Source organism: Lycorma delicatula, chromosome 1 (genome assembly GCF_047948215.1).
Source record: "Lycorma delicatula isolate Av1 chromosome 1, ASM4794821v1, whole genome shotgun sequence".
NCBI classification, from domain to species: domain Eukaryota; kingdom Metazoa; phylum Arthropoda; class Insecta; order Hemiptera; family Fulgoridae; genus Lycorma; species Lycorma delicatula.
Genome location: NC_134455.1, coordinates 285,412,779 through 285,438,880, shown reverse-complemented (window position 1 = coordinate 285,438,880; position 26,102 = coordinate 285,412,779). Strand labels below are relative to the sequence as shown.

At 32.0% G+C, this 26,102-nt stretch overlaps 1 protein-coding gene across 8 annotated transcripts in view; it reads left to right on the top strand.

Moving 5' to 3' along the window:
* LOC142332386 (Ig-like and fibronectin type-III domain-containing protein 1) overlaps positions 1-26,102 on the top strand; it is a 676,608-nt gene that overhangs the window by 155,425 nt on the left and 495,081 nt on the right. For 3 of the 8 annotated variants that reach the window (XM_075378812.1, XM_075378818.1, XM_075378826.1), the window contains one exon: positions 4,821-4,868. The exons of 1 other annotated variant lie outside the window; for it this stretch is intronic. The gene's annotated coding sequence lies outside the window, so the exon portion shown is untranslated. Of the gene's footprint in view, positions 1-4,820; positions 4,926-26,102 lie in introns of all 8 variants that reach the window. 4 more of the 8 variants (XM_075378850.1, XM_075378856.1, XM_075378833.1 and 1 more) reach the window with 2 other exon arrangements.

The window sequence follows — 26,102 nt, the reverse complement described above, 5'->3', positions numbered from 1 at the left end:
CTTGGTAAAAATATCTTCCTTCTTGTTCCTCGATAATGAAGACTTAATATTTCCTGATTTTACACGTGTCATAACTTTTGAGTATATTTTAAACCTTGAAATTTATCATTTTACTAAACATTCGTGAAATTTTAAGTAAGTGAGTAATACAATTCTCTTTTATGTGATTAACAGAAATATCTATCAGATCATAAATAAAATAAATGTTAGTTTTTTGTTAACATGAATTTTTTATTGCAAAATAACCCCCTGTATCAATTTATCATAAAGGGAACAATTTTCCACGGTCTGAAAAATGTCAAATTATTATTGGAAGGTAACTAAATCAAAATCTCAGTGAATAAAATGTAATTTCTATGACTTAGTTAGCGCAGTATTTATATGCAAAATACACCTTTTGTTTACATTTGTATACTTAAATAGCTTACTTGAAGAAACATTATCTTACCCGTTATTCTGTTCCACGTCGAGCCATCTGGTGCTGCGATCTAGTGGGTGCTAGCGCTCACCGGAGAGTTCAGCTCGTACTAGTATTCGGCGATCGAATCTGATCCAAGGCGGTCACGTCATACTCTTAGTCCGGATGGACTCCATTCTTTGTTCGGATGAACGTTAGCTTTAACGTTGTATTTAATTTTATATTTTTTATTTTTATATGTCAAGTTATACGTTATGTTACAATTTATTTCATTAACTGTCAAGACGACAATTCGTTAAACCATTATTCAACAAGCAACAAGGCGTTGTCTTCATTCATCACCTACGAAAATATAGTCCAACCTCGCTCTTACATCTACCACCTGCCGATCTGTTTCTTGAATTATTAAATAGATTTCATCAGAGTTACTCTGATGATTAAGAGTTCTGGTATTAATTTTAAGACGACAAATATTTTCTGTTATTTTTTCTGAAAATGAAAACTTATTCTTTGAACATAATATATTGACACGTTTAAATTTTAAACTGATATTATAGAAAAAAGTGTAAAATTTAATAAAAATTTCCATTTAGTTAATCTTGGATACAAAAAATCAGAGAGAGAGATGAGATATCGTAATACCAATTTATTATTTTAAACATAGTGAATTGCATAAGTTCAAAAAATATATTAGCAACACGATAATGATACCCTTGTACATATATCTATGGTTAATGGAGGGAAATATTGGTAAATTTAGTGTGCACCCCAACCAAGACCCTATCGATACTCAGAAGTGCCCATACGCTCAACTTCCCTTCGAAATTAGACTGTTATTTGAAAAATTATTCGTTCGCGTCTTCTATCGAGCTGCTGTTATCGTTCACGTTGATGATTGTAGAGTTTTTTTTTTGAAGCATATATGTTTGTATTCGCCGACTAGCGGTTTTTCGTACGAAATCTCGGTTAATATGTTGTATTTTATTGCTCCATAACGACGTAACGATTCCGCCAGTAACGTTCCGATTTCAATCTTCATTGAATATAAAAGCGGATGGATATCTTTGCTCACCTGGTTGTCATTTTTATAATAGTAGAAGCTCAGGTTGCAGTTGAAAGCATTTTTGACAAGGGTGAATCGACCATTTGATCGACCAGAGAGTCTTGCCCTCTTGTAATGAACCTCTGTAGACATATTCCTGTAACAACAACACCAATCACGAATTAGATTGTGATTGATTATGAGCCTTTATATATCGGGTCAGAGTTAATCATGCGAATAATATTTAAAGTATATAGTCCATTTGATAATTCATTTTTGTAATCTTGTATACTTAATTTAATTTTAACGTAGTCAGACTAAATGTTGTATTAGACCAACAGTTATTATGTAGGCGTAAACCAAATTAAACTCGGGTGACTTATAAATAAGTTGACTGTTTAAGTAAATCTAACGCTGGTTATTAGAAGAAAAACATTAGTGCGACGTACTCTCATTAAAACCATTGTGGGGCTGAAGAAATCACCCGAAGTCAACAGCTTAAGCACATCGTTGGCGTAACTTAAAGGTAGTAGAAAAAAATCCTAAAAAGCCTGCAGGCAAGCGTGCATGTTTTCAAAAAGCGTAAATATCCTGAAAAAAGCCTTAAAGCTTTTTTTAGGCTTTATTCAGGCCTATTTACGCTTTTTGAAAAGCGTGCACGCTAATTTTCAGGCTGTTTTTAAGCTTTTTGAAAAGTGTGCACGCTCTTCTGCATGCTTTTTAGGCTTTTTCGGGATTTTTTCTGACGTGTTGAAGTTGACGTCGAAATTAAATCTGTATCGCTCCTTTCGATGTCGTTTTCTTTATCGATAACTAAAAACTCGTTTTTTCGTCTGGTTCCAACTTTTTCAGGTTTTTATCAAGCTTTTTTAGGCTTTTTCAGAAGAGAGCACGCTAGTGCTCACGCTTTTCCAAAAGGGCGCACGCTACAGTGGGGGCTTTTTAGACTTTACGGATAAAGCCTATATACTAGCCCTGTAGGATAATGTTTCTAACAGACTTCATATGGCAATCTGTTTCTTACAGGTAAGAAATCAGGGTTGCTATGCTTTCAACTCCCAAGATTCAACTACTTTCCAAGGTCACTTTCACAAAGGTAGACGGGCATTATCTAACACAGCCGATTGTTTTTATAAGTTATGGTGGGTAGTGATTAAAAAAACAGTCGGCTGTGTTCGATAATTTCCGTCTATCTTCGGGAACTATACCTTGAAAATTAGTTGAAACTAGGTAGTTGAAAGCATCGCAACTCTGCTTTTTTACCTATTAGAAAGAGACCGCCACATAAAGTCTGTTAGAGATATTCCCCCACAGGGCTAGCACATAGGCTGTTTCCAAAAAGACTGAAAAGCCCGCACACTAGCGTGCACTCTTTTGACAAAGCCTAAATCAAACACATTGCATTAATAACAGCTAATAAACTGTTAATGAAATGTGTCTTTACTCAAGTTTGTTAATATATAAGCATTTTTGATTATTTTTATTAAGTATTCCTTTGGTCCTTTGTTAAAATTCATTACGGTTCTTTAACTTTAACCTTATTTTGCTGCGGGCTTGGTATTTCAGACAAAATTAAAAAAAAGATAAAAATTATAAAAAACGATTGAAAAATGTAAATTTATTTCGTAATAAAGCGTTCTAAAACACAAACATAGATGATTGTTTTTATTAATTATAAACTGAAATGGTGTGTATGTAAAAATAAGCACTATTCGGACTGTTGGTTTGACCTGTGCTGCATTATCTTTCACTTGTGATATATACTCGTATAAATAAACCGATATATAGAGTAGAGACATTTACATTAATAATGATAAAGTTCCGGTTCATCAGTTGATATATGTTACTGAATATCTAACTATTGTATAATTACAAATCTTTTTTTAAATATTTGTCAACTCGTCACCAGATTTCTGTAATAAAAACAACCAGTATATTTTTTTTAGGTTAATTTAAGAAATTTATGTTTTCTGTTTGAAATTGCATCCGTATATTTATCTCTCTGGATCCCTAGTGAGTACGGGATTATAATCTTTCCTGAATCATATTCTGAATACAATAATACTGCTAAATTTGTTAAAAAATGTCTGACAGTTAGAAAAAGAGATCTATGATATTCAGCGCGCATAAATCAGTTTAGGTTGTTTAGAACATGTCATAGGAAAAATTTTATAAATAAAAATTGTGTAGATTATGATATTTATTCTTCTTTATTTTTTTAAAATATATATATTATGATTTTTAAATAGTGTTAGTTGTTTATATTTGCTAAACAGATTTGTTGCTGTTAGATTTTTATAACAATTATCGTTGCTTATTGGTACGATTTTCGGTTTTCCTTTTATTGTTCTATCTTAGTTTTATTACATTTTTATGTTTTTTTTTTCTTCTGATCATTTATTTTTTCAAGGTTATGTTTTGATTTTACATATAAGATAAAATTTCAGTTATCAGCTTAAATTTAACACATAACCTTCCGGTTCGATAAATAAAAAATAAAAATCTGGTTCGAGCATTGAAATTAAATTTAAAGCTGTATTTTTTTATAAAAAAGAGAAATCATACATATTTTAATTATAGATTGTTGGTTGATGTTGAAAAAACAAACTATGATAAATATTTGATCAAATCAATACATACCTGTAACTTTAAGAATAAAGTATGGTAGAAATATTTATTAAACTTTTTTAATTTAAAAGCTTAAAAGATTGAGTTTTATATTTAAATTAAATCTCTAAAGAAAAGAGAAGAAATAACTTATTTATTACTAGGGTATATTTTAGCCACTAGATTAAGAAATTTATTTGTTTTTTTCGGTAAGATAATATCCAGTGCGAAAATATCACTAAATTTTAAACATTTAAATGGCTTTAAAAAAATCTAATTCTTTGAACAGCATTAAGTTACACTAAAAATTATGCATGACTTTCATTCGAGTTAGTAAAACTTGTTCTTCCTATGATCATTCTGAATTAACTATCAGTATTTCTACAATATAAAATTCTGTTGATAGTATTCGACTTAACAGTATTCATGAGGTGTATCCTAAAAATATAAGGTTGCCTCTTAAGAATTTAATCGAACAGTATATTATATATTGTGTTTGTTAATTTTCGTAAAATATTATTTTCAGTTTATTGTTTTTGACTATATTAATATGCATAATATTTATTATTGTTTGGTATTTTATTGGCTATTTGAAAGATTTTCATTTACATATGTTGTTTCTGAACAAACCTTTTATAAAAAGGAATTAATCATTTAAATTTGAAAAACCTTTTCATTAAAGAAAAAACATAACATAGATGAAACATAATATTCGATTAAATACTGCGTACTGAGAGTTCCTAATTTTTTCAGATGGGCCTCGTTAATTGAGCAGAGCTACCGGATATTCCTCTCAAGAAGGTACAGATTAATTACATTTGAAAGGTGTTTGGAGGAACAGGTACTATTAATTTGGATGTGAGTAGTTTATTATTATTTATAAGCATAGAAAAACCACACATCTCAGGAATGGTTGACCTGAGACTGTACAAGACTAAACTTCATTTACATTCATACATATCATTTTCATTCATCTCATACAGTAATACCTTACAGTGGTTCCGGATTCTAAACAGAAAAAAATATGTTTGCTTAGATAACTAACAATTTCTTTTATCGAAAATTTGATTGTTAAATAACTAAGGATAGATAACATTATTCTATCACGGATGATACTTTTGTACTTAAGTTTGTTGGTAGTGGAAAACTGAGGATTTTATGTTTATTCATTTTTTTAAATTACTAATTATTTTACGAAATCAGTAGTGCTTAAAACAATTTTACAGATTTTACGAACGTAAAAATCTTAAAAACTTATAGATTTAAAAATTAATTTTTAACGGAAAGCAAAAAAAAAACAATAAAAGAATGACTATTCCCGTAAAAAATAATTAATTATGCAAACATCCAAACATGTTTTAAACAAATGGAAAAAAGACAAAATAATTTTATTTAGAGCTATGGTAGCAGCGATCGGAAGTAGCCGCAAAATATTTTATTTAATAAAATATCTGAGCATTTTGTTGTATTGAATATGAAATGAATGTTTATAACTTAAAATACATGTTTTTTTAGCTTAAATTAATTATTTATTTTACAATTTTCTTAAACTATTTTTTTTTTGCGATTTTAATGCATCATCATGTTAGTTAATAACTTAACGGATTTATTAAAAGTTCTACTTACAAAATAATGTTTTGAACGAATGTGCAGATATTTTTATGAAACTAAAAAGGTATAGTCTATAGCAGTCAAGATTAAGGATTAAGTTGCAAGAGTTCACAACAACGGGCTCTGTAGTAAAAGTGCTAAAGGGACAAAAAAAGAAAAGAAGAGAATCCTTTGATTGCGCTAAATCTAGGGCAGAACGACAGTAGTTTATTATGTCTGCAGATCGTTAAGGAAAGCATAGTGATGTAATGACATTAAATACCATTGCCGTTTAAATTTGAAAATATTTTGTATTGGATAGGATTTAATTAGAATCTTCAACTCTGATTATTTTATTGAATAAAATTATTTTGAAAATTAATTTATTTTAATTTATTTTCCTTGTACAAATTACCGAGACTTAGTTTTTCGTTCTAACGCTGCAGTTTCTTGCTTAACAGTTAAAATATGCTGTGAGTTGAATTAAAACTCTCTACAACCCTATAAATTTTAACATATTTATTTTTATTAATGGCGTTGATTCACGAATTATATAAAAAGACATAAATATAATAAATTAGAGATGGAGTGGTAAGAAACTCTTTCAGGTTATAATTAAGATATGTTTCCGTGTGTAGTGAATATTTAATTTACAAATCATGTCGGTTCAGAGCAGTTTATTATTTTTTCTAATTTTATATTTCTTTTCTAATATCTTCTGTAAGATTTATTGTATATAAGGTATATATATGTAAGGTAAGCTTTAAAAATTCAACGAGTTTGTGTTCATTTCATTTAAAGATAGAATTTTGTTAATATGAACTTTTAAGCTCAAAAAAATTCCCAGTGGATAATTTCAACTTTTAAGTAAGGTTACATCTCTTTTTATTTCTTTAAATATGCGTTATTTATTTGCAAAATCTAAGTTTTGCCATCGAACAGTTACTCTTCCTATTTTTCTTTATTTTTTCCTGTTTAGCCTCCGGGAATTACCGTTCAGTTATTACTTCAGAGGATGAATGAGGATGATTTCTATGAGTGTAAATGAAGTGTAGTCTTGTACCGTCTCAGTTCGGCCATTACTGAGATGTGTGGTTAATTGAAACCCAACCACCAAAGAACACTGGTATCCACGATCTATTATGCAAATCCATATAAAAATAACTGCCTTTGCTAGGACTTGAGCGCTGTTACTCTCGACTTCCAAATCAGTTGATTTGGGAAGACGCGTTCACCACTAGACCAACCCGGTGGGTCCATCGAACAGTTACTATTTAAATCGTACTTACTTATTTTTAGAATTGTGTAATTTTCCTGTATTCTTTTTTATATCTCTGTTGAAAAGTTAAGTTTTCTTTAAAAATAGAAATACATTTTTTTCGGGCGATGATAACGTCGAAGCGTTTTTCGCTCAGAAAAAAACAAAAATAAAAAATAAAAGTAAATCAGTATGATAGGGGAGTACAATATACCAAGTATACAGAATTTTGATATTTAGGTAGTAAAACTGCAGATCTCCGTGGTGGAGTGGTAGCGTCTCGGCCTGTCATCCTGAGGTCCCAGGTTTGAATCCCGGTTAATAATGAAATTTTTCATACGCTACAAAATTCTATTTCCATGCGCCACGCACAAGCTTCAAGCTTATGTGGTGACACCAAGCCAAAAAAAATTAAAAAAATGTTCAAAGTAAAGAAAATGACCAATAATAGATTTTCATAAGCCACGTGAGCTTTATGCAGAAAAGGAATTCATTTAGATTAAAGAATTAGAAAAAAATTCCTTAAATATATTTATATAGGTTATAAACAGATCTATACTAGTGAAACACTGAAAATAGGTAAGCTATAAAAACAAATAACAGAATCTTTTAACATGTGGTGTTAAAGAAATCAAAAATTTGATGAGTTGTGTACGAAATGAAGAGGCTTTAAGTTGCTTTGAAGAAAGGCGAATTATAATATAATCCATTAACAGAATAATCCAGGCTTGTCGGAAAATGCTATATACGCCTAAAAACCATTAAGGAAGAAAATTATTAGAATATAGAGAACAGATAAATGAGGATATAAGTATAATTTTTATTCTCGTTGAAAATAATTTTAATCATTGAACAAATCAATGGTTAAAGACAAAACAGCGATATGTTAACTACATTTTTTTTTTAACTGTGTCATAGCGTGTATTACTGACTATAAGAAAGCTTTATTTTGAAATTTATATTGTTTAGAAAACAAGTTAATCTTGAATTTTAATTAAAAAGTAATTTCAATAAGAAGAAAGGAAGTTATTAATTTCGTTAATAAAAGGCTTTGCAAAATGTCTCAGAAAGGAAATTAAAAGGAAGCTATTTAAGAAAAAGTTTAAATCGCTGTGAAATGCAGTTGGCTAATGAGTGCCCTAATTAAGACGTATATGATACCTTGATTACATTCATTATTATTAAATAAAATTTCAAGATTTGCAAACACTAAATAACTAATAACTAACACTAAATAGAATAACTAACACTAAATTTCATTGTATTGTTATTAAGAATTGAGTAATTGCATTTTTTTCCAAAAATATTAATGGTGACTATTTCTTCTTAGTGAAAAAAATAATTTTGTATGTGTTTAAAATAGTTAAATAAAGAATAAAACAAAATATAACTATAATTATGCAGTCTGCATAATACATGTTGTTTTTACTAAATACACTAAGTACGAGGGTGTAAGCAAAAATAACAGAGACTATTTTTTTTAATTTATGTATTTATTATTTTTTCAAAGAAACATTCAATCCCCTTCAAAATATTCTCAATCACAGCTAATGCATCTGTCCAACCTTTTATTCCATTGTTCAAAATATTTTTTTAAATTCGTCTGTTGTGACGCCTGCCAGCATCTTCCTCATAATTTTCTTCTCATTCATGTCGGCAAAACAGTTTTCTTTCTCTCTCTCTTTATTCGTGGTAACAAAATCATCACACGAATGCCTAAATCAGGTGAATAAGGGGCAATGAAGTCATGCCGTTTTTTGTTAAAAATAGGCACACTAAGATAGCTGTATAAGTAGGCGCATTGCTATGGTAAAAATCCTTTCGCCCGGCTACCACAAATCGAACCTTTTTTCTGAAAACTGTAACACAATCTTTTCAGAACCTTGAAGTAGAAACCCCGGTTAAAAGTCTGACGTGGTAGAATAAATTTCGAGTGCACCACCCTTTCACATCGAAAAACAAATGAGCATTGTCTTGATGTTTGACTTTACGTGAGGAGGATTTTTTTGGGCAAGGCGACATTGTAGTTCTCCAGTATCTTGACTATGTTGTTTGATTTCGGTGTCGTAATCATTCAGTGACGCTAATAGCAGCATTATTATTAGCTTTATTATTACTCGGAACTGATTATAAATAAATTTTAAGGTAAAAAAAGTACCATCAGTAATATATCAACGAAATATGTTTTATGTAAGAGAGATTTAAAGTAATTATGTAGCGTAGCGTATGATAGGAAATGATATGGTACATTTCCTATCCAAAGGATATACGGGAGAATTTAGAAAAGGAACGAATTTGAGCCACCCTAGAAGGGTTTTAAAATCTTATAAAACGTTTATCATTTTTAATAGTTTCTCTAACTGGACGTTTGGGAACTTATAAAACAATCTTATCTTTGAATCTTTAGGATCTATGTAAAATATTTCGTAACATTCAAATTTACGGAGCTAGAATTGTTAAGGTGGAACAGAGCTTTAGACTGTTTGTTAACAACAATTTTAAATAATTAATTTTAAACATTTTTTCGTCATGAAATGGTACACCATTTTAACTATTCAGAATTTTTCCTATGTACCTTTTTTCTTGAAAAAATGTCAATGAAATAAAGCATTTGCTACCTTCGGTTGCCTTTTCAATTGAAGTATAGCTAGTGTTATACGTCATTTCTATCTTATCTAATACACTATGACATTTTTTTACTTACCATTTATCCTTTTAATATAGTAATGTTTGGCTAATTTTCAATTAAATTTTTTTTTTTTAATTACTGACAAATAAAAATTCTTCCATTAATAGGTTCATAAAGATCCCTTTCCAACAAAAAATTACGTAATTCCCAGATATTCAGTTCTATAAACACTGTAAACCCTCTCAAGAAAATGCTGTACACTTTAAAATTGATCAAATACTGCATGCATCTTGTCAAAACAAACAGGTTAAAACTTATTTTTCGGTTTTACATATTTTATATTTCCTTGAAAAAAAAAACTTTTAAATTTTTTAAATTTCCTTTGTAACCTATTTGACAGTCTTCAACGGGCAGAATAAAAAGACAGCAATTTCTATTCATAGATATTAATTTTTAATAACTTATTTTATATCCATCCCATGTAATTAAAAAATTGCTCGACCTTCAATTAATATCTACTAATTTCCTGCTTTGTTGCTTAAAAGTAAGTTTATGAATATCGCGAAGTTTTTGTTAGGTCATATGATATGAAGGTTTTCTTTTAATTCATTTTTTTGTTAAGATAATTTAACAAAGATTAGTTATTTTTCCTTTATTGTTATTAATTCTCAATAGTAAACCTTCAAATGATCCTTGTAATGGTTCGTTTAAGTTCTTTTAAAATTGGTTGCGGTATTTCAGTATTATGTGTTATGTAGCGAAGATATTTTATAAATAATACGTAAGTTAATAAACGAAATAGAATATATAAAAAAAAAAAGTTATTGACTTAAATTATTAGTGGCGAATATTTTTCAAATATGTATTACGAGTAGTTATTTTGTAAGAACGACAGTAATAAAAAAATGATAATGAAAACTGGAAGTAGGTTAACGAATAATTAATTACAAAAAATAAAAATAATAATTAAAAGCGTTTTTAATTAATATAATGGAAATGGAAATGTAAATATAATCTCATGAATATTATTTTCATTATCTGATTCGTACAATTAAAAAAAAAAAGATAGGAAAACAAAGCAGCCAGCCTTTTAAATGAAGTACAGTTTTTTTATTACATTAAAATAACTAAAGTTTTTCTCCGAAAAGTTTGTGTAGAAAAAATTTTTAATAATGATGTGTCAGAAACTATTTTGTCTTCTTTGGTTTTCAATACTTTTGATTGTTTTTCAATTCTGTTGCGCCCATCAGCTTTCCTCTTCGATTCCACAACTTTTTCCAATAATGTCTGTGATCGGAGTGAAGTATACTATTCTTGGGCGGTGTAATTTTTTCTCTTCTTTCAATTTCTTTTCTAATAAAATTGTTCACTAAACTTATTCTCGCGTCTTAAACAAAAATTGTCAACTGTATATATATATATATATATATATCTTTTTAACCATTTCCTACCCATGTCCTTAATGATTTAGTTTTACTAGACTACTTTAATTCAAAATGTCCCTCTGTAACAACATATTTTTACATAATTTTTTGAATCTCTTTTTATGAAATTTTTAGATTTACGTTGTATCATTCACACATACATTACATATATACATTTTATTTTTTGACGATTTAAATTTCAAAGTACATTACGAAACGATTTTAAACTTTTAACATCTATACACAGTAATGTAAATACGGTAATCACTATTCGTATAGGCTGTTTCACTTTAACTCTTTTTACTTACCGAATATTTTAAATATTCTCTTTTCAAATATTCGGAGGTTTTAAATATCTAACCTAATTTTACTAAAAAAAGCTGTTTTTAATTTTTTTAAATTGGTAGCATTTTTCTGTTAGGTTTTGTTCTGTTTTGTTTTTAATAATAAAAGTTGATTTGTTTTTCATAGAATTTTTTACATAAATTTTCTCAAAATTAAATTCTGTAAAAGTTTTACTACTAAAATTTTCTTATATATTTAGGCATTTAACAAAGTTCTTGTACTTCAAACTTAAAAAGAATGTGGTTCTCGTCAGTGAATTTGATCCCACTATCAAAAAAGCGATTTGGCTTTCGCACCAACTCCTAAAAAGAATAAGACGACCCGCTTCCAATCTAACAATTCTATCCCATCTTTCCAAGTGCTGTTCAGTGGGATCCCTGTACTGAAAGTATGAACTAACTACAACCAGATCCAAACCATTCACGGCAAGCTTAACAACGACGGGATGCGTGTCAGAGGCCTGCCGAATGAAGACACTATCTATCGACTTCCTGCATAGTACCGCGGATTTGCTATCACCAATGAAAAACTTACAACTGCGCAAACCGACACATACTTACAGAACTTGGACCTATAGCAAAACTTGCAACACTTACAGCATCGCTGCACGTTATGGTACTCCTTGACGAGATAGGATACAAAGTCAACGAAGATTCGTCCCTCCGACACGAACTTCTGATGGAGACCAGCCTTTAACTCAAAAACGCTGTGATACTGTGTGGCATCACGCTTGTTGGTCTTAAAGATGAGCCTCCCCTTATCCTTCAACGTAGTCTCGTCCAAGTCGCTGTTCTGCTCTCAGATGAGAGACAGAACCTCGTCGTCCGAGAGGCTCCATTCTATGACATGTACAATAACACGGGGCTACGTACACGATTGGGTCTACCTTGACCTCAAGCTTCTGGACTGTAAGATACTCCGTGATGACCCGGATCCTCCCCTTATTCTCCGCAACAACTACCAGCCCTTTGCAGTTCTCCTTAATATCCCTTTTCCCTTATCTTATGCTGATTCCGCTCATTACGAAAGGCAGTCCGGAAATCTCACTTCAGGTTCTGACTCGTGGTCTTCGAGCCCTCCATCCGGTTCACAAAAAGAAGCTCTGGATTTTTAGCAGCCTTGCTGGCCTCACGCTTGGTCTTAAGCACATCAGCATAGCGCTTGGGCTGCGCTGGGGCTTGTAACACCTTTGGAGCTGCTTTCACTTCTTGGGCTTGGAGGTCCAAGCTTCGAATCCCTCACAAACCGCCGTAAAAGCCTCCCTGATCTTGGATAAATGGGGAAGAATTGTCTTCCTCGTCCCTCCTCTAACACCGCCGGGAAGTGCGAAGAATTCTATCAAGTAGTACAGGTCCTCCTGGACTACTTTAGCAAGCGTGGCAGAACTGCCAGGACTGCCCTTCGCCTTCTTGAAAGCCTCTACTGTCGGGAGGGCTTCACCTGGGTGGGTGCACCCGTGTCCACCTCGCTTACCTCGTCCTCTGAGGAGCTTGTTAATGGCACTGGTTCAGGCTTTCTCTTCCGCCTGAACTTCCTAACCTCTTGGAACTCAGACATAACCGAAGATTTCCTGACACCTAACACCTCACAGAACTAACAGACTCTCGCTATCGTCCTTCTAATTGAGAACTCTGGGCAAGCCCACAAATGTGATGACTGCTGCGCGCCGCGAGCACGGGCAGTGAATACCTTCTAAAGATGAGCCTACTAAAGACTTATCCTTGAACGTAGCCTCGTTCAAGTCGTGTCCTGTTCTCGGATGAGAGATAGAAGCTCATCGCTCAATGTCATAAACAATGACGCGGGCCTACGTAAACGCTTGGGGTTGACCTTCACCTCATGCTTCTGAACAACAGGAGACTCCTTGATGACGCAGACTGTCTCCTTGTTCTCAGCGACTACTACCAGCCCTTTGCTGGTCTCCTTGATATCCCTGATCTACAGCTGCTTTCGGTTGTCACAAAAGGCAACCTGGAAGTCCCGCTTTAAATCCTTACTCGTGGTCTTCGAGTCATCCGCCATGTTTACAAAGATCACTTCCGGTTTCTTAGCCGTCTTGCTGGTCTCCCGCTTGGACTTTAATACATAACCGTATTGCCTAGGCTTCGCTGGGGACTGGACTACGTTCGGTAGGGCCTTAATCTCCTTGGGCTGGGAGGGCAAGGTATCGAATCCTTCTGCAATAGCAGAAAACGCCTTTTTGATTTTAGTAAGACGGGAAAGAATAGTCTTCCTCATCCTCACGCTGTCGTCGCCGGGAAATGACAAGAATTCAAATAAGTAATTCAGGTCCTCCTGGACTACTTTGGCCAGCGGGGCATAACTGCCAGGTCTGCCCTTCGCTTTCTTAAACACCTCGATTACAGGGGTCTGCTTCACAACAATATCAAAGGGCCAAAGTTCTGATGGGTCAAAGTGCCATTCAACGCCTACCTGAAAAGCAAAAGGAAAAGAGAGGATGCAGGTATGACTATTGTGGTCTAAATGACACAGTTAGCTACGCCTTCTTCGAGTGCTCCAGAAGGGTCGAAGAAATATTATAATGCACTGAAATCACCGGAAGGTTTTGTCCCGCAGATTTCTGGATAAACTGCTTGACAGCGAAATCTGTTGGAAGGCGATTTCCACCATGAGGCAGACCATTATTTAACTAAAAATGTCAGAAAAGAGCTATCAACGATGATTACTATTGAGTCTAGCAATTTTTAAAGAGCAAAAACGAGGCTAATACTAGGCTAATATTACTATTGCTGGGCTAATACTTAAGGAAAATCTGAGAAGCACCTTAAAAAGTATATTTAAATTGTTAGACCGTAATGATCAGGATTTTCAAAGTAAAGTTACGTAATATCTATAAGCACCTTTATAATTATCATTGATTACTAATTTATTTTTTCGGGGGTAGATTAACCTATGTAAACTATTCTTAATCTAAAATACCAACCTTCAATATAATAGAATTCCTAGAAAATATTTTACTAATGACCAATTTATCAATCCGATTTTATGGTCGAGATCATTTTCCAGGGAAAAGGAATATTCTGGAAGTGATGATCTTTAAAAAAAAAGGAGGTAACACACATCAATTCTTATAAACCAATCTAGTAAGGCAAAGAAAATAAAACACATTCTTGATCACTAATTTGTATTCAGTTTATTTCATTGTTTTTGGATGTTAATCGCGGTTTCAACAAGTTTGTCTATGTCTCTAAGAAAAGATAAAAAATAACAAACAATAAAGTTATAAAACACTAAAAATGTTATACTTCTTATCATTACTTCAAATTGAATTTATTTATGTATTATTGATTATTTTTTCAATTTTCTTGTGAGTTTCAAGACGCATATTATTTTTTTTTATGTACTCTACATTGCCGACTTACCATAAACTAGTAGTAGTACTTGTAACGTAATTGACAACACTAGCAATAAATTTGTCACTTACTTGAGATTAAAATGCTGAAAATTCATCTTAATGACATCCATGTATGTAGTCGAAAATTGTACCTTAAGATCAATAAATATAATGCTGCAATTATTTTACGTATGATTACCAGTTATTTTACGTATGTGAGGTGAAGTATTTGTCGTTTTAAATATGCTAATTCTGCCAAGCATCATTTGTTTTTTTTATTTTTGGCTATTTGGAAATAAATCACAGCTCTCTTAATAAGGTGAGAAATATCTTAAAGATACGTTTAAAGCCAGTCTGCACGAATGGGATACACGTTTGGAAGAAGGCCGCCTCATCTTATCTTAAATTGCTTAATCTTTTTTAGCTAATATGCTTAACACTTAAACATTTTAGTTTCATAATTTATCTTTTCTTTATTTAAGTTCTCACCATCATTTTGCGTGATGCTGCTACATCTTATCGCAGAAGTCTCATTAAAGTGATATTTTTATCTAACTATAAAAATTTAGAAATAGTCATGAATTAGAAATTATGTAGTTCAACCTATGTAATGCAATATTATTCTAGATCATAGGCAGTTTGGTTAAATCTTTGTTTGGTCTTGAATTGATTAACCTAGAGGATTTTCACTGATGAAATACAGAATGTGAGTCTTCAGAACATACTTGTATTTATACTTTATACAGGTAGGTCTGTTCTTTTCTGCTTCATTTACTTTTCAGTGAGTGCCGTTCTGTGACAAGTGCCTGAACATTAATCTCTACTTGTATCCTATTTCCTGATCTCAAAATCAGTATTTCTTTTTTTAAATGAAAGAAGGATTTATATAATTTAACGGGTTTCTACTTATGTGTTGCAGTCTGGATCTTAGATAAGAATATTATCAATTCTTTTAATACCATCTTACTGAAAATCTTTGAATGGAAAATAAACAATGTATAGACACAGAAAACGCTACTGTAGTGTATTTATCACAACAAATAATCTTTCATGATATATTCTGGTATTTCAAGGGAAAAAATGGCGAAAGAAAAAAATTAAATATAGGGACATTAATATATTAAAATGTTTAATGTAACAATGAAATATATTCCGAAGATAGGTACCAGTTTTTTCATACTAACTTTTAAGAACATATTTTCACTTTTTTAAAATATAACTTGCTTAATACTAAAATGATGGGTGCAGTGATTATATATTGGACTTATCATATTGGTCTTGATTATAAAATATGGCAGAATATTTCTAAAGTTTAATAATTTAATTTTTGAGACCTATTAATGTGATAATTTAACACACACATTCATTAGTAATTTTTACTTTGTAAAATTTTTTGTTTCTGGAATATATTGGATATCACTCTAGAGGAGTTTTTATGATATTAATCATAGCTTATAATTGATTAGTTATATAACTAATTATTCTTTCTACATTTTATAATTTTCTTATTTATAGAAAAATCAGAAATTGTGCGTAAATGAAACCATTTTTTGCTTGTTTTATATTTGCTTCATAAAGATTTCCTTTAAAACTACAAAATTTTGAAAACTGCACTCCCCTAAACACTTTAATAAAGATACATATCCTATTAAAATAGTTAAAAACATTATAGCTAAATATTGATATTTACATCATAATACAGATATGGTAAATTGTTAGTAACGATAAATTTCTGATGCATTAGAAAGTGTCTGAAGAAATAAACTTTTTTAAGGGGTCAACTTGTAATTTTTTATTTGATTTTTTACCGAATTTTTAGTTCAAGTTACGGCAGATTACACTTATTTGCAGTTATCCGTCTTTGTAAAATTTATGTATAGAGTTTCGTGCCGATATTTTCTGAATGTAATATGCATTATGTTACTTATATGTTTGTAGTATATACTGAGACTTTTAAAAGTTTGGAATCTACTCACATTGCAAAAGTAAGTATGACTAGACGTAGAAATAGATATAACTGTGTAAAGCTATAAAAATATTGTTTTACATAAAGTTTCGAATTTCTGCCCGCCAAGTATAAATAACTTGAATCCATCTTGAATTTTTTAAAACAAATAATTTGTTTTGATACAGATGCAGGATTTTTCGTTTTAAGATATCAGTACGAAATAAAACAAGGGAAGTTGTGCTCTAGAAAAATTTGTTTGCCTTTCACCTTTAAATTGTATCAAATAACGTATTTGTAACATTTGATGTTGTAAAACAACCTAAACGTGTACACAATTATTTGTAATTTGCAGAGTTATTAGAAAATTTCTGGTAAATAAATTCATGTAAAAATGCTGAAAACTGGTCTAGATCACGTAATATTATTTGGCACGTTTAGTAAAAACGTTTTGGCGATATAACCAAAATATAGTTTCTGGAAATCAATTGTTTTTTGTTTTTTTTTTAAATTAAAGAAAAATAGAAGTCTTGTTACCAGAACTAAAACAAATAAACTGGTTCGTTCTGTTTGGTTAGATTAACCAGCATTTAATTTTAAATATGACTGTTATATAACCATAATTGAAAAATAGAATGTTATTGTTTTAACCAAAATATATTTTGTTATTTCAACTGAATAATCTTTGTTTTGTTAAAATTACGAAACGTGATAAAAGCTACTAAATTATTCGTTTAATTACTGATTTTTAATCACACATACCAGATTTTGATACAAATATTTTGGTAGGAATAACTAGTTAGTTTTTTCCCTATTTATTGCAGATTTTGGGTGAAACTGTAAATTACACTGACCAACAATGAACGTTTTTCGGGATAAAAAAACAGCTTATTCTTATGTATTTCCATCTGCTGATTTAAAAAATAACCTTAAAAATTACCGATTAGCTCTTGATTTGGAGATACAATGACATGTCATTTTTTACCCGATCTATGTTTTTAGCTTGGGTGTAATTTTTTTTTTGGAATTTTTACACCTGTTAAACGACAAAATACAACGTTTTCAAGTTGTTTGTAAGCTATAAACATTATTACTGCTATTGTGACTATGAATTTCATATTGTTTTTGTTGTAAATAGTGCAGAATTGTTGGTTTTCGAGGGCTTTTGAAGTGAAAAATTTGTTAAATCAAAATGCCACAAAATGTGTTAAATTCAGTGAATAATTTTTGTTACATTTGTGGTGAAATAACATTTCGTCACAGAAACGCAATCTGACGCCTCTTGTGAAACTGCCTATCAGCATTATTTTGGTATGACAATAAGGGATCTGGATAAGTCACGGGCTCTTCATATATGTTGCAACTCTTGTTCATATATGCTACAAGAATGGCTGAAAATAAAAAAACGATCTATGGCTTTTGCTGTGCCTATGCTTTGGTAGGAGCCTACAAGCCACACAGATAACTGCTATTTCAGTTTGACTCCACCTATAAAGGCAGGATTGTCAATGAAGAAAAGACGAACAGTTCAATACCGTTATCTTCCGTCTGCTGTTTGACCTATTCCACATTCAGGTAGTTTACCAGTTCCTACTCCACCCCAAAATGATGAGCTTAAAGTAAAAAAATGAAGACAGTGTGGAAGAAGAAGGACCCTACAACACTTCCACATCCCATGACTCTGATTTTGACGAAAAAAATTATAAATCGCACAGACTGAGTCAAGCGGAATTGAATGATTTCATTCGAGACCTTGATTTTCGAAGAAGACAGAACTTCTAGGATCAAAACTACAGCAATGGAATCTTCTCCAACGTAATGTCCGATTGTCACAGCACAGACATCATCATAGAGATTTGCTTTCTTTTTTTGAGAAGAAAAACAATCTTTCTGTTTGTTGCGACGTTAATGGCTTGGTGAAATGTTTGAATTTGAATCTTGATTCAATTCATTGGAGTGTATTCATAGACTCTTCCAAGCTTAATTTGAAAGCTTTATTACTTCGCAACGGCAACCGTCTTCGTTCTATTCCTGTTGGTTATGCAGTTCATATGAAGTTCAACTCCCGGACGGACCAGACCTGAGGTTCTCTAGGATTACATTTTTTGTTTGTTTGCTCTCCAATCACACAATTATTTATTACTGCTATCGTAGCAATCAGTGGTTTATTGAATGACTGTCTTTATAGAGCATATTTAGGTGCAGAACGTTTAGGTTTTTAGCAAAGTTAGGCGCGGGGTCTTCGTGCTTCCGCAAGTTTGGTAGAACAGAATAGTTCCAGAGAGCTACGTGGTATTGTTTATTAGGTGTCCGATGCCTTCGGTGAAGGGTAGGACAGGACGGAATTACTGACGGGAATGTCTTTCTAGGCATTCGCATCATTGGCATCTCAACGATGCCGGCTTATTACTGTGGAATGATAATCAGTTTGAGGGCTAGATGATGTCCTCCGATTAAGTCAATCATGGTTAGGATCGGAGGGGGTGGTGTGGCAACCGGCAATGTCAACAAGGCGGGTATTTGTCTCCCTCTGGGGGGAATTGAGTTCACATGAAGGAGACTTGGGCAAACGTGGCAATCCTCCTAGACTCAATCAAATACGCTAAACACAAGTGAAAAATGTGTGGCAATTTAAAAGTCATCGCTATACTCTTAGGAATGCAACTGGGGTACACTAAATCCAGCTGCTTTTTATGCATGTCGGACAGTAGGTTATATTTTTTAATGATTTAAAAGATATTTGATTTTTTTACTACAATAACTGTTAGAAGTACATTATTGCATATAATTTTAAAATTAAATGCAAAAAACAAAACCATTTACCGTTTAAAAGATTAAAGTTGAATTCAAGATTGCGCAAATTTCAAACTTTCTGTAAAATAGCAGTTTTGTATTTACACATATCTTCATCTATTTCTATTGTCCAATCATATTCAGTTCTGTAATATGAAACCCTATTTCCAAACAATTCTAACAACCTCTGCTTGTGCGCACACAAGATTACTACATTATGTTCAGTGATTTAAGAATTACATCTTCATTGTAATTGATCAAAGATTTAATCTTTGAAATCAAGAGAGTGAAATCAATCAGATGTACAAGTTGAATCATTCTTTTAGGAACTAATATTCAGGTATACTGCAAAAATAAATTAATATAATCGCTCTAATTTAAAATGGTGATAAACCTATTAAAATCGCAACATGATTACTTAGCATTTTGACCACAAAAATGTATTTTTGATAAATTAATTATTTGAAGAATTATTTTTGTATTAAATAACAATCCACACTCAAAATTTGAATTCATTAATTTTCAATTAGCCGTTTTTTTCAGTCCTACCTCTCATACAATCAATCATTACATATAAACAATTTTGTATGTGTGTGTGTGTGTGTGTGTGTGTGTGTGTGCGCGCGCGCGCTTGTCTGATTTTAGCAAATCATGTTCTAGTTTAATTTTCAAAAGAATGCAATTTCACTTTGTCTAAATAATTTTTTTAACAAGATAATGACGGTTAATGAAGTTTTTTTGGCGATCACATATGACAAACATAAGAATTGCAATAATCAATTTTCACTTTTCTACTAATTTGGTGAATAAAACAATATTGAAATAATTGTTAAGAATGATTCAAGATTTTTAATTTTAGCCATAAAATGGAAAAGACAATCAATTTACTGTTTATATTGAGACTGAATTATATTTCCCTAAAGACTGTGATTAATCAAATTATTGCTGCACTGTAATGAATATACTTAATCAAAATATGGTTGCAAATTTCCATTGAATCGCCATCAGACTTTAATAAAAATAGTAAAATCTTTGTTACGTACAGAATATGATAGCTATTTATTTAATACTAGCAGGCCCGGCAATGCTTCACTACTGCTAGATTTGAGTATATATATATATATATATATATATATATATAGATAAAATAAACAGAACTGAAAGTTTGATAAAACATTAAGAAAATGAACATTATGGAACGTCACAAAATTTAACCTTTCCCTTTCCCCTTTTCTTTTCCCCCTTCCTTTCCCCCTAATTTCATATTAATTTTTACTATATTCCCTTACCCTTTCTCCCACTTCCTCCCTTTTTCCCCATTTCTCCCTCTATTTTCCTTCCTCCATTTATCTTTCTCTTATTTCCCTTCCCCCTTTCCCTTCTTATTTTTTCTTGTTTCACTTTTCCATTTCCTTTTCCCCGTTTTCCCCCTTTTCTTTTTTCCATTTTGCCCTTCTTCCCTTTTACCTTTTTCTATTTTTCCCTTTTCCGATTACTTTCTCCCTTTTAATCCGCGCGTAAATCGGTCCATTAGTTTTTAATCTATAACGGACATACATATCGAAAACATTAAAATGGGATCGTAAAATACTTATAATAGCGTGTGTTTCTTTTACGTCAAGCAGATATCGCTGTTTTTCAAAAAAAGCATGTTTTTACCTGTCACATGTGTGACATCTTAGGTAAATAAATACAAAAACACGAGCGTATTCGAATGCAACGTTGCGTCAGAATTTCAAAGCAATCGGTGAAGAACCTTTAGAGATTTAAGATTTTGAACAAACGAACATTTACATTTTTTTTATATAGATTGCTTCAGTATACTAAAGACAATTAAAAAAAATCTTGTACTTGAAATGATAGGATAAAAAATTTATTTATGTACTTTTTCTAACCTAGTTTTTTCAAAACTATTTCTCATAAAAGTTAAAATATCAGTTTATTAAAAAAGAAAAAAAGAAAAAGAAAACACAGCTAATTACGAGTATGTCGAAGGAATATTTTTTGTCCTACTGGTTAATTTTTAAGAAAAACCTCTAACACTCGCAATCTTTACAAGAATAAAAAAGAGAATTTTTAAAAATTACGAAATTTGTCTTACATTATGAAACTTAACTACAAGAAACGAATTTGAATAGCATTTAAAAACGCTGGATATTTCATATTTTATATGAAATATGAAGTAGGTAGGAATCAAAAAATACTTTTTTGAATCACTATGCTATTATAAGAGGCTGATTGTCATAATCCTTGGTATTAAATCACATATTCATTTAGGTATTTACAAAAATGGAATATTTTTCTTTCTTTTGTACCAGGTATTTTTTTTGAGTGTAATATTATATAATTATATATATATATATATATATATACTTTTTTTTGTAAATAAAAAATTAGTTATTCAATGTATGAAGTATTGCATTCAGTTACATTTTAATTATTACGAATAATATTCCTGAAATTTAAAAATTACCTCTTCGATAAATAAATTACGTAAATAAGATTTGTTCACATTTCTTTTTTAACAATTTTGTTTATTTCAAAATATATTTGGTAAAAATATTTGAAAAGAGCTTATTAATTAAATAAATTTTAATTATAATGTGTATTATGTAATTAAAATTTAATTGATGTGTACGCATTTTAGGTCTATATACCTTGGCAATATTTAAATGATAAATCCAGCGTTGTATTAAGTGTATTTTTTTCTGAAAAAATAGAAAACTCTGTCGTTTTCCATCTTTTTTAGTATTCAGAATTAATTTTTTTTTTTGTAGATTTAAACTAAATGGATTATTCAAAATCATTTGGAAAACGCTGTGAAAATATTTTTTAATTAAAAAAATTAATAGTAATTTTATGCCGGTGAATAAAAACATTAGACAAAGGAAATATAACACCTGATTTTATCTAGTTGAATACGTTAAACTTGTATATTTAAAATAATTACGAATAAAATGTATTATACGTAGTAAAGTGCATACACACACACACACACACACACACACACACACACACACACACACACACACACACACGTACACACATACTTAATTTATGATAAATTTTAGAAATTATTGTTAGACCTTGTCTACAAGGTCTCCAGTTAATGCGGTTTGGTGTTCGTAGTAATATGAAAGAAAAGTCAATGGGCAATATTTTTGCTTGTTCGACCATGAAATAAAATTCAGCTTTCAAGAATAATAATTGCTTTACTCCATACCTTCAACAAGTTAACGGAACATTTGTCTTTGGAATGGGAAAGAATTAGTCGTCTGAAAAATAGGTTCGTTAAATCACAAGAACCATCAGTTTGCTCAGTACTAGTTAAAAGTATTATTTATTTTTTTTTGTTATACAAGCTGTTGTATACAGTAAAGAAAGACGTGTTTGTATACTACTTTAAATGCTTTCGTCCACTTATTTACACTACTTAATTAAAAAAAAAGAAAATCTTTTGCTTTTCTATAATAAACCATTATGAATAAAAACGGAACTTGATTTCTTAAAATATAAAAATAAAATCAGAATACAACTTCCGAGGATTTTAGGGTTTAAAATGTAAACTACAATTCTTTTATTTAATATTCCCGCAAAAATTATGTTAGAATTACAAATATGAAGAAGTCTGACCTCAGTTTATTCCAATTATTATGCGTTAAAACTTTAAGAATGAAACGATACAACCACAGAAATAATTCCTTTTACATTCGGCCTGCGTAATGCAGAGTAGGAATAACATGAATTACAAAGTAAATTGGAAAACGATTTTTTTTTTTATTTATCGACAATTTTATTTAAATTTAATTAATAAAAAAATTCTTAAATCGAAACATAAAAACAGGATTGTTTTAAGTAATAGTAAACGCAATTTTTTCGCTTATTTTAGCTTAATGAATTATCTTAGCAACCCTAACATTTATTTTATGGTAGAATCCAGAAAGAAGATTGTTACTAAGTGGGAATGTCTGATACAATGAAGCAAATGAAGCGTGAAATGTGGGGATCCGACCTAAGTGTCAGACTTTGTCGTATAATAATCTCTCTCTTTCTGTTAGTCCTAAAATACACTAGAACGACAAGTATTACGATATTATAGAAAATTACGCTAAGTTTTAAGATAAAAATCAAATTTTTCTTCTCAACCCTGGCAGTTCAAGCAATAAATCTAATTAAAGAATTACACAAAAGAAGAAATTATATTATTAAAAAATATATCTTCAGTGTATTCCATAATTGAAAAAAAAATTAATCAAAATGTATTGTTACTGTTATTATATTGCAATTTAATTTTATACCTAATTTAACTGGCTCGGTTGTACAAGAAACGTAAAGTGAGAAAATTAATCTTTTTTTATCAATATTTATTTTTAAGAATAAAATTACTTAGTACAGTAGTAGGAATATCTGCAAATTTGATTCTACAGTGATTCATTACAAAAATAATTTAAAAACAAAAAAAACAGATATATCAAGCGTCAAAAAATTGAAACAAGTAAATAATACCAAATACTAGGGAAATCATCAGAAACCATATGCTGAAACCATTACGCAGCTTTAAACTACATAGCTAGTCACGGAAGAGTTTAACCTAGTAAAAATACTCGTTAGCCACAAAGTAGAAGAATTTACGTAATAACGTAAATTCTTCCCAAACATCAGTTATACTAATTCAACACCGCCTGAAACTTATACGTATAAATTACAATACTTAGTTTAATAAATACTTAACAAACCACTTGCGTACAAAATTAAATTATTAAAAACTCGAAATTACGTATGCGTATCAGGGCTGTGTGGTGAAGATTCTTACCGTTAACCCACTTAATGAGTTATAAATATTACAAGTATTATTTCTGTAAGATTGTTGCATACAGAGTTATAGTTGTGAAATGACTATATCATTAATTTTTTTTTAAATGGTACCTGACTATGCAATTATGTACTTATTTAAGTTAAATTAAAAGCAATGTTTTTTTGTTTTTTTTTTCATTTTTATACATCTGTAGTTTCCTCATCCGGGTAATATATTTTAAAAATGCAGATTTTTTTAATACATCTGTATTTTCCCCGATCCTTGGAGTTGGATACACAATTAAGCATAAATTCAGCTCCGGGGAGTGTCCTTGCCTCAAACTACCTTGTAAGGACGCAAGGCCCTGTCCAGCCAGCCGGGACTCGGTCGTTTTGCATGCCATGCCTCAACACCGGGACTCCGGTCTTGATGCTTCGTCTCTAGTGGGGAACCCCCAAAGGGATCCCCATCGGGACTACGGTCTTACATTCCCCCCATGGCATTTCAAAGGAGTTCCCACCTGATCATTGAAGGTGGAAGACCGAAGCCTCCCACCCCTCCCGGGTGGATGTCTCTCAAAGACGTTACTGTGAAGACACAACTCTTGACGCAGATGGAACCTCTTGCATCTTCGATCTACGGGCCCATGACCGTACAACTTGCAGGATGGTCATCAAGGCTCCTGATTATAATTTTTACGTATATGGCCGGCCTTACCACGCGTAAAAAAATGGCTCCTTCTATCTGCGCCATTACAGAACTTGGAACTTAGCCTTGTAACTTGGACTCCAGCATCTAAAGCAAAGTTCGTCGGAGGCACGCTGCGTTACCCGACAGGCCATCCACCCAATGCGAACAAGCACATCAGACAGCAGTTTGTCCGCAAGAGTGGGTGGCCCAGCTAATGTTACTACTTGTGTCGAGACATAAGCCGGCAGCATTGATAAAACATCTACAGTTTCTGACTCACCAGTGATTTTACGAATTTCCCAGAGAAACTCATCCTTTGTCGTGAGAGCATCTACGTCCTTTTTAAGAACGTGGACTCTCCTACCACCCCTTACGGCCAGGACCATAGTATCACTCTTCACTTTTTGGTGATATCTCTGCTCAACTGTTCGGCCGCACCACCATCTGCTCGCATCCGTAGGTGAAGATCCTTCCTTGGCCCTTCCGTACTGACAGGACCCCGGTTTCCCCCGGCGACACTGCACCCTTCACGGGGCAGAAGAGATCAGCGTAAGATTGTAAGACCTCCCCTCCGCCTTGCCCTCCACCGGGGCGGTTGGTGGCCCCCACCGGTCGCTTCTTTCTTTGCGGCATCAATATGTTGACGACGGGCGCAACAAATGAATAAAATGCCGCTTCCATGCCCGCCTACACGTATAATCAACGGTGCGCCTTAAAATCTGTCCGATCCTCTCAGGCGGCCTGTAGAAACAGACCGGTCGACTCTACCCATCATTCAGCACTTGAGGAACTGACTATGACTATGAAGATCAGATGACTACAAAGATCTCCAACTGTTGAGTCGATTACCAAAACGTAATCCGTCCTTCCAAGATCTGTCTTACATGCATTATCCCCTCCAGATAGATCGTGGGCAGTCGATCGCTCAACAAGGACCCCTGACTAACCTTCAGTCTATCGGTACGGGCCAGGTCCCGAATCCACGGAGCCCTATGGAATATCATATAATTTTGAGGGTCATCGATCCCAACCACCATAACAATAATCCAAGAGGATACAATACCTTCTTCCACGTCTATAGCGTCTTCTACAAGGGCTGAAGACGTCCTCAGTCAAGCCCATCAAAACCAGCCGTTCGAGATATGCGTCGATGCAAGCCTCCGTCCGGGAATTCGTGAGGCCACATCCGTGATAATGAAGTAAGTCTATGC